Raw genomic sequence first — 13,577 nt, forward strand, 5'->3', positions numbered from 1 at the left:
CATTATTCTCTTTAATTTCAAAAATTTAAGAAGTACACTGTTTAATGAAATACACTATGGCAACAGAATAGTAAATTCCTATCAAGGAATTCACACTAAAGTAAAATCTTTTAGATCAAAGTATAAATTCAGGTATGGCAGCATTGCTACATTGGACTGAATTTTACTGAATATGAATCAACGTTTCTGTGAACTGATACTAGAAAAATTATTTCAAATAGTAGAGAATACAAAAAAGAGACCCAAGTATTTAGCCTCGAAACAGAGTTGGGATATTGCAGCAAATCCTGCACAAGAATCCCTTCCCAGATCTTTTCTTCCACTTATACTCCCTAGTCATTAATGGCGCTCCAAGCCAGAGGGCAGAGAGTCCGCCATCTTGGGTTCCTCCCACTATTCCAAATCTGGTCAGTAAATCTGGTTGATTCCATCTCCTCAATACCTCTAGGATTTATACACTTTTCTTCATTCTCACACTCACCTAATTCATATCACTATCTATGGTCTGTTTTGTTGGTCTCATAGGGTCAACCCTTACTTCTGCCTGGCTATGCCCCTTACCTAGACCGCAGCCAGTGACATCTCTAAAACAATCATCTGAGCAAAAACCCTCTAAATCTATCAAAGGTTTCCCATGATCTGTAGCAATAATAATCCTCTTCAGGTTCTTTTTTGCCTTACCCCTTTAACATTCTAGGCTTTAACCATAATAGTTTTGTTTTGTTTTTTTAGTTCTTTTAATGTTCCTTGCACTTGCTTACCTCCACAAGGCCTTTCTCCAAGTCATCCCTTTCCCTGGAAGACTTCCTCTTCCCTTTCCCACTCTTAACTCAGCTAACATCTACTCATCCTTTACATCCTGGCTTAAGGAGCTTCTTTAGAGGACCTTCCCTGATTCCCACCTGGGATGGAACATGAAGGAATCATGTCTACATGGTTCAAACTAATAGTCCCAAGTCTTAACACAGTGAAAGAATCATAGTAGGTACTCGATATAGACAGTGGTCAAGTAAATTATGTGAAATTTTACACAAATACAATTAGCACAGTACCTGGAAATATACTATTATTATAATTAATGGAAGATTATTAATTACTCTTACTTTTTAGTTGTATTACATTCTATTATATTCTGTAACATGAAAAAAATCCACAAAGGTGATAATAAAACATTAATGGTAACAATCTCAGAAAATGATTTAGGCAATACTACAAGCAACAAAGTATATTCAGTAAGTTTCCCACTTGTTCTTACCCAACTTTTTATTTTAAAATGAGCATTTCTTTATCTGTTTTATATCACAGAGGATAAAAAAGCTGGAAAACATAACTTTTTTTGTTAAAATATTTTTGTCAGTCAAATTTTTGTTTTCTCATGCATTGGCTAAACTACATTGTTAGATTCCCCAAATCAACAGCTTTTAGCTCCATATTAACTAAAAATTAACATTGGAAAATAAATTTAATGATTAAATTTAACATTTATAGTTATCTGTGATAGAAAAACGTGGCCACAATATTTTGTACCTCCTCTCATCAAGAGATGGGGCGGCCTACTGCTTCACCTCTGAAATCTGGACTGGATTTATGATTTGTTTTGAAAAATTTAATGTGGAGGATGTGATGTTGTACAAGTTCAGGAGTCTAGACTTCCATTTTTGCTTTCTTGGAATGGTTCCACCACCAAGTATGGAAGTCCAGGTTACACTATGATGAGAGAGCCCCAGCCAACAAACAGCATCAAGGTTCTAGACATGTGAGTGAGGCCATCTTAGCCCCTCCAGCCCCAGTGGAGGTGCCAATGACTGCAGCCACATAAGTGGTCCCCGTTGAGCTCATCTAACTCGTGGAATCATGAGAAATAATACATGACGGTTATTTTAAGCCATTGAGTTCTAGGGTGATTTGTTATGCAGCAAAGGCTAATTGAAATATTATCCAAATAAACTCTACTATAAAATATACTGATTATATAAAACCTGAAAAACCCAATTTAAGAGCAAACCATATTATAGATAATACTATAAAAAGAGCACTGATCCAAGGGGCAGGAAATACTCTGTGTTTTAGTCTGGGATTGTTAGTAATGATACAATTTTAAGCAAGCACTTAATCCCTCTGTGCTTCATTCTCTTTTTGCAAAGTGGTGTTAAGCAAAGGTGATGTTCATGATTCTTTCCATGAGTAGATATGAAATGTCATGTGTGACACATATATATATTTCCAAGACTTAAAAAGGAGCTTTAATGTTACTTCTCTACAAATATAGGTATTACAAATTTTCACATCCTCTCTCCAAAAATGTGTAATCCCATACACATAAAAAGTTGTCTCCTTTCATCTACCCTACCCTATTGCCTTCAGCATTCCAGAAAATTTATATTGATATTTTCCTGATACTCTATATATTTAATGTAAAGCTTTCTCTATCACCTCTAGTCCCTACTATATTTCTTTTTACATAAAAATTCCTCCAAGTTCTGTTTACTCACAGTCTCCCAACTCCTCTCTTCTGTCTCTTGAGCCCATTCCAATTAGATCACTGCCCCAACCATTCCACTGAGACAATCTGCTGTGAGACAATCTGTTGTGTTCATCAGGAGTCTCCACTTTGCTTAACCCAATGCTCAAGTCTCAGTCCTCTTATTACCTGACCTAACAACAACATTTGATATACTGATCATTCCCCTCTTTTGTTTTATTCTGAAATATACATACAGGTACATAAGACATATATGTAAAGTTTGACAAGTAATAATAAAGCAAACCCATCCAAGTGAAGAAACAGTTTCACCAGGAGACCAAAAGCCCCCTTGTACGCCTCCAATCATAACTCTCTCCTTCCCCCCACCCCCAAAAGTACCCACCTTCCTGACATTTGTGATGATTTCCTTTCTTCTTTAAAAAAATTTTTTCTTTTTTACCAACTACGTAATGCATTCCTAAGCAACAAAGCTTAGTTTTGCCTCTTTTGTAATTTCATATGAACGGAATCATGCCATATGCATCCTTTTATGTCCACATTAACACTTGTAGTCAGGTTTTTAAACTTCTGCCAACATGAGAAGGCATCTCACTGTGCATTTAATGTGCAACTGATTTATGAGATCACACATTCTTTTTCAAATATTTACTAGCCATAGAGATTTCTTCTGGTGTGAAGTGACTGTTCAAGGCTTTTGCCACTTCTCTGTTGGGTTGCCTATCTTCTAAAACTTGACTTGTAGTTTTTTACTACAGTACTTCATCAAATCTAAGTAATCAACAGCTTCCAAAATGCACCACTATTTTATCACTAAAAAAGAAAAAAAAAACTGGCAATTAAAATCAAAAGATTCCATCTACTGTAAGATACAATCCAATTGTAGAGAGGCTAACATGTGAAATAACTGTGTCTTACTACTGATAAAGCACTGCAGTCCTTTGTCAGATATATATGTTGCAAAGGGGGAAATTTCTGCAAAAATGTGAAATAAGGGGGAGCCTGGGTGGCACAGTCGGTTGGGCATCCGACTACTGGTTTTGACTTGGGTCATGGTCTCCAGCCCCACGGCGGGCTCTGTGCTCAGCATAGTCTGCTTAAGATTCTCTCTCCCTTTCCCTCTGCCCCTCCCACTCGTGCTTTCTCTCTAAAACAAATAAATAAATCTTTTTTAAAAAATGCTTTCTAGAAACAGTACTTTCTGCAAAATCGTGTTCCCCAAATAGTGGAGATTACTGAGAAAATAGGGTCAGGGTTGATTTCTCAAAACCTATTGCAACTTTGTAACCAGAGCCTAGCAAAATCAGTAACAACCCTGATTAAAAATGCTAAGACAGCTTAAAAGATATTTTAAATTCCTGATAAAAATACCAGTGTAAATAAAATATTTTGTCTTTAAGTACCAATTTTAAAAAAAGAAAAGATAGCTTGACAGAAAGGGGTATAAGGACGGTTGGAGCTACTGAATAATGAAGATAAGGCAAAAGGTGCAATAAATGATTAAGATAAAGTACATGTCCAAATTGAGAAAAGAGGCCAAATCGAGGTGAATGGGCATTATGCACAGAGCATGCAACATTCAACTATGTTTGTATATTCTGTTTACTTGCTGCTACTTGATGACACAAAACATTTGCTTGCTGGGGAAAATGGAATAAGAACCAATATTACCTCCATTAAATTGACATCATTATCCCACCTACTTACCAACCATATATGAACTTGTGTTACAGAAACAAACATTGTAGCAGAATAGACAGTATCTTCTCCCACTCTGTGATCTTTTTCATCTTTTTTAATGGTCTTTTAATGATAGTAGTTTTTCATTTCATTGTAGTCAAATTTATCAATCCTTTTCTTTATAGCTAATGCTTCTGTGTCTTATTGAAGAAATCCTTCCTAAAGCCATGGAGATATTCTATATTCTTTGTAAAAGCATTACAACTTTGCCTTTCACACCTAGTACTTTAATGCACTAAAATAGATCTTTTTTGGCCTGATGGGAGGTAGTAGTCCAATTTCTTTTTCTTCCAGATGGCTATTCAACACACTTATTGAAAAGTCAATTATTTTCCCCTCTAATCAGGCAAGTCACTTCTTTCATAGAAATCTCATATAGAAATGCTTAGATACAACTGGATGTGTTATTGGGCTATTACATCCTATGTACCCACTGACCAGTCCTGCACCATTATCATGGTGCTATAATTATATTTCCATGATAAATCTTGGTATAGAATAGAACAAGTTCACCTATTTTGTTTTCTCAATTTACAGCCCTTCTGTATAAAACCTGGAATCAGAGAAATAGGCTAAAAATGCTGGAATTTTTATGGGATTAGAATGAATCTATTAATCAATTTAAGGAGAACTCCTGTCTTCACCATATTGAATCTTTAATCCGGGAACAAGAAATTGGTCAGTATATTCAGATCTTCTTTATGGCCCCTTAATTTTATCTTACAGAAGTCTTTACACTTCTTTAGAGATTAATTCCTAGGTATTTCAAATGCCTATATGCTAAGTATCTTTTTGTAAAGTTTCATTTTCTAATTATTAATGATATAAAAGAAAACAATTGTGGGAATCTACTTGGTCACTTTATTTGAATATAACTGACCCACAATCAAATTCACTAAACTCACAATTCTGTGAGTCTTGGGACTCATCACTCCTAAAGGTTTTCTCAGGACCCTGTGGCAGCTGCTGATCTGCTGTCACTGTAGTTCTGTAAATTTCATATACATAGAATCATACAATGATTCCAGTAGTGGTTTGTACTACCTGGCCTCTTTCACTTAGCATGATGCTTCTGAGATCTATCCATGTTGTGGTTCAATATCCTTTTATTGCCAAGTGGTATTCTATTGTACAGATATACCAAAATTTGATTAGGCATTCACCATCAATGGGCATTTGGGCCGGTTCCAGATATGGGACATTATAAATAAAGCAGCTATAAACTTACAAGTCCTTGCGAAGACATATATTTAAATTTATGTTGAGCTAATACCTAGGAGTGGAAATGCTGGGCCATATGGTAAATGTATGTTTAAAAGAAAATGTCCCAAAGTAAATATACTTTGCATTCTCACCAACTCTTAGATGAGAGCTGCAGTTGACAGACATTAGTGTTTCCATGTAGGGATCCCTCCTTGAAGTCTCTTGGCCAATTTACTTTTTCTAAATCCCCAGAAAAATCAGTTGATAGGGAAAATGAGGAAACAAAGTATTATAATTCTCCTGTAAAAATTAAAGCTTAATCATCTGACACAGAGATGTTACTGATTTGAAGGAATCTAAAAATATCAACTGAAAGCAAGAGCAGGAAATAGTGACAAATGAAACTGAATGGTCGAGTCGACATTTCCAGGCACTAGGACAGAAGCACGTGGGAGAGCAGCATTCAAATCCACTCGTCAGTCTCACTTGCAGCTGCTCCTGAGCTACAAGTGTGAGGTCAAGGCCCTGTCTGCTAACAGTGAGTCTTTCTTGCAAATACAATATTAGTGCGGTTAGATGCATTTATACTTTATATAAATCTTATGAGTGGTGTTCTCCAAAAATCACAGGTTTTGAAGGCTAAAAAGTCCTTAAATCAGCAGTTCTGATGTGTGATTCTATGTAATGATGTTAACCTTGAAGGGGGATCTAAATGTTATTTGAATACTACCCAACAATATCCCTTGGCATTTTCCACTGCTTAAGTATGCTGCTATGAGTTTCAGTGCTTTGTAAATCCCTTTAATAGAAGAAATGCAGAGAGAAGTGAATGTTGTTGTAGAATACCCCAACCTGAAATCAGAAACTGGTGTAAAATCTGAAGTAAAAGCGATATAGACTTCAATGGCAAAACCAAAATCAGGACCAGGATATAACATATTTTCATCATTAAAAAAGAAAACAAGCTTATTCAAATGACCAATGCCTAATGCCCAATCTGAAGATGCTTTTGGACACACTTAACAATTTGAGGAGCATGGACACAAGACGATTTTTTTTTTTTTTTTTTACTGTCTGGAATACTTGTTACCAAAGTCAAAACTATCAGATAATACAAGTGATACTTTTTATACAATTTAATTTTAGGAGGGAAAATTTCAAATAGGATATAGTGTGTGGATTTATCTTTCAAACTTTTAACTCATTTTTATTTGGCATTTATTTTGTACAAATGTTTCCTTCTTTAACGTTTTCTATTAGCAAATGTTGTATCAAGAAGAGATAAGTGCTGAAAAGTGTTATTATAGCCTTTTTTTATCGATTTGCAATAATAATAAACCAGGTGATTTTTAAAGTGGTACACCCAGGAGAATCCATTCCAAGCCATGGTGTTTGTAGCCATCATTCCTGCCATAACAATCAAGGGCAGCAGTCATATGGATTCCCAAGGTTAACCTGATTCAGCTAGTACTTCACCTCAATCAACCACAATTTATACTGTGATTAAATTGTGATGCCAGTCAGGGAGCAAGATGGCGGAGGAGTAGGAGACCTGGATTTCCTCTGGTCCCAGGAATTCAGCTAGATAGGGATCAAACCATTCTGAACACCTATGAACTCAACAGGAGATCGAAGAAAAGAATAGCAACAACTCTCTGAACAGAAAGCGACCACTTTCTGGAAGGTAGGAAGTGCGGAGAACTGAATCCGAGGCGATATTTGTGAGGACAGATGGCGGGGGAGGGGGCCTCCGTCGGCCCCTTCTGGCAAGTGATAGAGCAGGGCAGCACAAAATCGGAACTTTTAGGAGTCAGCTCCACTGAGGGACGTCGCTCCAGGGGCTAAGTGGGGGGTGGAACCCTCATGGGACAGTGTGGTCCCAGGACCCTCAGGGTCACAGGAAGACAGGGGCTGCCTGAGGGCGGCAGAGCTCCCAGGTATTGGAGCAGGGAAGCCAGGTGCAGAGATGGAGCTGAGGAGCGGGCTCTCAGCTCGGGGTTGCCATAAATTGTGATCCGCGGCACAGTCGGGCCACTGCTCCTCCAGCAGGGACCCAACAAGCAGCAGATCCGGGGAAACTCTCCTTCCTCTCCCAGGAGGAGTGGCGCGGGAGCGCACCGCAGGGACTGCTGGGTTTAGAGACTACACATGGGGTCGGGCGCCAGAAATAGAAACGCTCACAGGCCGGTGAGCACGGAGTGCAGCCAGAGACCGGGGAGACAGGAGTGACTGCTTTTCTCCAGGGGCGCACTGAGGAGCCGGGCCCCGAGTTCTCGGCTCCTCCAGGGCGGAGATTGGGAGGCCGCCATTATCACGCTCGTCGTCCAAAGCCGAACGGAAAGCTTGCAGGGAACAAAAGCTCCCGAGAGCAAACCCAGGCAGATTACTTAGCCCAGACCCAGCAAGGGCGGGGCAATTCGCCTCCAGCAAAGACATTTGGGAACCATGGCAACAGGCCCCTCCCCCAGAAGATCAGCAAGAACAGCCAGCCAAGACCAAGTTTACTGATTAATGAGAACGGCAGAACTCCAGCCCTAGGGGAATACTGCACACAGAATTCATGGCTTTTCTTCCCATGATGCTTTAGTCTTTCAAAGTTAATTTTTTAACTGTCTTTTTTTTTAAATTTTTCTTTTTCCCTTTTTCAAACATCTTATTGATCCCTTTTTTAAAAAATATTTATTTTTCATTTTTAGAGTCATATTCTATCCCTTCATAGTAGTTACCCATAATTTGGTATATATATATAAGTTGTTCTCTCTTTAAAATTTCGGGATACAGTTTCTTCTAACAGATCAAAATATACCCTAAATCTCTAGTGTATGGTTTTGTTCTAGTCTCCTGCCTGATCACATTCTCTCCTTTTTTTTTAAATCCTCTTCTTTCTTTTTAAACCAACTTCTTATCAATTCCTTTTATAAAATCTTTTATACTTTTCATCTTTACAGTCATATTCCAACCCTTTATTGAATTAACCCTTATTTTTGTACATACATAAGTTTTTCTTTCTTTAAAATTTTGGGAGGCACTTTCGTCTAACAGACCAAAATACGCCCAAAATCTAGTGTGTGGCACTGATTATGCACCAGCCTGATCATGTTTGAGCATACTCTGTTTTTTTGTTTTGTTTTTGTTTGTTTTTATTTTTTCTTTTTCTTTTTTCTTTCTTTCCCTTTCTTTTCCCCCAGTTTCAGGTCTTTTATGATTTGCTTAGAGTATATTTTCTGAGGACGCTGTTACCTTGTTAACATTTTGTTCTCTCATTCATCTGTTCTCTGGACAAACTGACAAGATGGAAAAAATCACCTCAACAAAAAGAACAAGAGGCAGTACCGACTGCCAGGGACCTAATCAATATGGACATTAGTAAGATGTTGGAACTAGAGTTCAGAATGATGATTTTAAAGATACTAGCTGGGCCTGAAAAAAGCATGGAAGTTATTAGAGAAACCCTTTCTGGAGAAACAAAAGAACTAAAATCTCACCAAGTCAAAATCAAAAAGGCTATTAGTGACGTGCAATCAAAAATGGAGGCTCTAACTGCTAGGATAAATGAGGCAGAAGAGAGAATTAGTGATTTAGAAGACCAAATGATGGAAAATAAAGAAGCTGAGAAAAAGCGAGATAAACAACTACTGGATCATGAGGGCAGAATTTGAGAGATACCATAAGATGAAACATTAGAATAATTGGGATCCCAGAAGAAGAAGAAAGAGAGAGAGGGGCAGAAGGTATGTTGGAGCAAGTTATAGCAGAGAACTTCCCTAATTTAGGGAAGGAAATAGGCATCAAAATCCAGAAGGCACAGAGAACCCCTCTCAAAACCAATAAAAATAGGTCAACACTTCGACATTCAATAGTAAAATTTACGAGTCTCAGAGACAAAGAGAAAATCCTGAAAGCAGCTCGGGAGAAGAGAGATGTAACCTACAATGGCAGACACATTAGATTGGCAACAGACCTATCCACAGAGACCTGGCAGGCTAGAAAGGGCTGGCATGACATATTCAGAGCACTAAATGAGAAAAATATGCAGCCAAGAATACTATATCCAGCTAGGCTGTCACTGAAAATAGAAGGAGAGATAAAAAGCTTCCAGGAGAAACAAAAACCAAAGGAATTTGCAAACACAAAAATAGCCCTACAAGAAATATTGAAAGGGGTCCTCTAAGCAAAGAGACAGCCTAAAAGCAACACAGACCAGAAAGGAACCCAGACAATATAGCGTAACAGTCACCCTACAGGCAATACAATGGCACTAAATTCATATCTTTCAATAGTTAGCCTGAATGTAAATGGGCTAAATGCCCCAATCAAAAGACACAGGCTATCAGATTGGATAAAAAAAAACAAGACCCATTGATATGCTGTCTGCAAGAGACTCATTTTAGACCCAAAGACACCCCCAGATTGAAAGTGAAGGGGTGGAAAACCATTTACCATGCTAGTGGACACCAAAAGAAGGCTGGGGTGGCAATCCTTATATCAGACAAATTAGATTTTAAACCAAAGACTGTAATAAGAGATGAGGAAGGACACTATATCCTACTTAAAGGGTCTATCCAACAAGAAGATCTAACAATTGTAAATATCTATGCCCCTAACATGGGAGCAGCCAATTATATAAGCCAATTAATAACAAAAGCAAAGAAACACATTGACAACAATACAATAATAGTGGGGAATTTTAACACCCCCTCACTGAAATGGACAGATCATCTAAGCAAAAGATCAACAGGGAAATAAAGACTTTAAATGACAGACCGGACCAAATGGACTTCACAGATCTATTCAGAACATTTCATCCCAAAGCAACAGAATACACATTTTTCTCTAGTGCCCATGGAACATTCTCCAAAACAGATCACATCCTAGGTCACAAATCAGGTCTCAACCGGTACCAAAAGACTGGGATCACTCCTGCATATTTTCAGACCACAATGCTTTGAAACTAGAACTCAATCACAACAGTAAAGTTGGAAAGAACTCAAATACGTGGGGGCTAAAGAGCATCCTACTAAAGAATGAATGGGTCAGCTAGGAAATTAAAGAATTTAAAAAATTCATGGAAACAAATGAAAATGAAAACATAACTGTTCAAAATCTTTGGGATGCAGCAAAGGCAGTCCTGAGAGGAAAGTATATAGCAATTCAAGCCTTTCTCAAGAAACAAGAAAGGTCTCAAATACACAACCTAACCCTACACCTAAAGGAGCTGGAGAGAGAACAGCAAATGAAGCCTAAACCCAGCAGGAGAAGAGAAATAATAAAGATCAGAGCAGAAATCAATGAAATAGCAACCAAAAGAACAGCAGAACAGATCAACGAAACTAGGAACTGGTTCTTTGAAAGAATTAATAAGATTGATAAACCCCTGGCCAGACTTATCAAAAAGAAAAGAGAAATGACCCAAATCAACAAAATCATGAATGAAAGAGATCACAACCAACACCAAAGAAACAAAACAATTCTAAGAACATATTATGAGCAACTATATGCCAGCAAATTAGATAATCTGCAAGAAATGGATGCATTCCTAGAGATGTATAAACTACCAAAAATGAACCAGGAAGAAATAGAAAACCTGAACAGGCCTATAACCACTAAGGAAATTGAAGCAGTCATCCAAAATCTCCCAACAAAAGCCCAGGGCCAGATGGCTTCCCAGGGGAATTCTACCAGACATTTAAAGAAGAATTAATACGTATTCTTCTGAAACTGTTCCAAAAAATAGAAATGGAAGGAAAACTTCCAAACTCATTTTATGAGGCCACCATTACCTTGATCCCCAAACGAGACAAAGACCCCATCAAAAAGGAGAATTACAGACCAATATCCTTGATGAACATGGATGCAAAAATTCTCACCAAAATACTAGCCAATAGGATTCAAAAGTACATTAAAAGGATTATTCACCACAACCAAGTGGGATTTATCCCTGGGCTGCAAGGTTGGTTCAACATCCGCAAATCAATCAATGTGACACAATACATTAATAAAAGAAAGAAGAAGAAGCATATGATCCTCTCAATAGATGCAGAAAAAGCATTTGACAAAGTACAGCATCCTTTCTTGATCAAAATTCTTCAGAGTATAGGGACAGAGAGTACATACCTCCATATCATAAAAGCCATCTATGAAAAACCCACAGCGAATATCATTCTCAATGGGGAAAAACAGAGCTTTCCGCCTAAGGTCAGGAACCCGGCAGGGATGTCCACTATCACCACTGCTATTCAACATAGTATTAGAAGTCCTAGCCACAGCAATCAGACAACAGAAAGAAATAAAAGGCATTCAAATCGGCAAAGAAGAAGTCAAACTCTCACTCTCTGCAGATGATATGATACTGTATGTGGAAAACCCAAAAGACTCTACCCCAAAACTGCTGGAACTCATACAGGAATTCAGTAAAGCAGCAAGATATAAAATCAATGCACAGAAATCAGGGGCATTCCTATACACCAACAACAAGACAGAAGAAAGAGAAATGAAGGAGTCGATCCCATTTACAATTGCACCCAAAACCATAAGATACCTAGGAATAAATCTAACCAAAGAGGCAAAGAATCTGTACTGAGAAAACTATAAAATACTCATGAAACAAATTGAAGAAGACACAAAGAAATGGAAAAACATTCCATGCTCATGGATTGGAAGAACAAACATTGTGAAGATGTCAATGCTACCTAGAGCAATCTACACATTCAATGCAATCCCCATCAAAATACCATCCACTTTTTTTCAAAGAAATGGAACAAATAATCCTAAAATTTGTATGGAACCAGAAAAGACCCTGAATAGCCAGACGAATGTTGAAAAAGAAAAGCAAAGCTGGCGGCATCACAATTCCGGACTTCCAGCTTTATTACAAAGCTGTGATCATCAAGACAGTATGGTACTGGCACAAAAACAGACCCATAGATCAATGGAACAGAATCGAGAGCCCAGAAATGGACCCTCAACTCTATGGTCAACTCATCTTTGACAAAACAGGAAAGAATGTCCAATGGAGAAAAGACAGTCTCTTCAACAAATGGTGTTGGGAAAATTGGACAGCCACATGCAGAAGAATGAAACTGGACCATTTCCTTACACCACACACAAAAACAGACTCAAAATGGTTGAAAGACCTAAACGTGAGACAGGAATCCATCAAAATCCTAAAGGAGAACACAGGCAGCAACCTCTTCGACCTCAGCCGCAGCAACTTCTTCCTAGAAACATCGCCAAAGGCAAGGGAAGCAAGGGCAAAAATGAACTACTGGGACTTCATCAAGATAAAAAGCTTTTGCACAGCAAGAGAAACAGTCAACAAAACCAAAAGACAACCGACAGAATGGGAGAAGATATTTGTAAATGACATATCAAATAAAGGGCTAGTATCCAAAATCTATAAAGAACTTCTTAAACTCAACACCCAAAGAACAAATGATCCAAACAAGAAATGGGCAGAAGACATGAACAGACATTTTTCCAAAGAAGACATCCAAATGGCCAACAGACACATGAAAAAGAGCTCAACATCGCTCGGTATCAGGGAAATCTAAATCAAAACCTCAATGAGATATCACCTCACACCAGTCAGAATGGCTAAAATTAACAAGTCAGGAAATGACAGATGTTGGTGAGGATGCGGAGAAAGGGGAACCCTCCTACACTGTTGGTGGGAATGCAAGCTGGTGCAGCCACTCTGGAAAACAGTATGGAGGTTCTTCAAAAAGTTTAAAATACAGCTACCATATGATCCAGCAATTGCACTACTGGGTATTTATCCCAAAGATACAAATGTAGGGATCTGAAGAGGTACGTGTACCCCGATGTTTACAGCAGCAATGTCCACAATAGCCAAACTGTGTAAAGAGTCAAGATGTCCATCGACAGATAAACAGATGAAGAAGAGATGTGTGTGTGTACACACACACACACACACACACACACACACACACACACACACAGACACACACACACACTGGAATATTATGCAGCCATCAAAAGGAATGAGATCTTGCTATTTGCAACAACGTGGATGGAACTGGAGGGTACTATGCTGAGCGAAGTAAGTCAATCAGAGAATATGACCTCACTGATATGAGGAATTCTTTATCTCAGGAAACAAACTGAGGGTTGCTGGAGTGGTGGGGGGTGGGAG

The 13,577-nt window shown here is 38.3% G+C and overlaps 1 protein-coding gene across 6 annotated transcripts in view; it reads right to left on the minus strand.

Annotated features, from left to right (window-relative positions):
• The window catches only part of MAGI3 (membrane associated guanylate kinase, WW and PDZ domain containing 3), a 235,716-nt gene that overhangs the window by 75,106 nt on the left and 147,033 nt on the right, over nucleotides 1-13,577 (minus strand). The gene's annotated exons all lie outside the window — the stretch shown is intronic.

This window comes from Callorhinus ursinus, unplaced genomic scaffold (assembly GCF_003265705.2).
Source record: "Callorhinus ursinus isolate GAN/ISIS: 27379988/994484 unplaced genomic scaffold, GSC_fseal_2.0 scaffold9, whole genome shotgun sequence".
Taxonomy (NCBI): domain Eukaryota; kingdom Metazoa; phylum Chordata; class Mammalia; order Carnivora; family Otariidae; genus Callorhinus; species Callorhinus ursinus.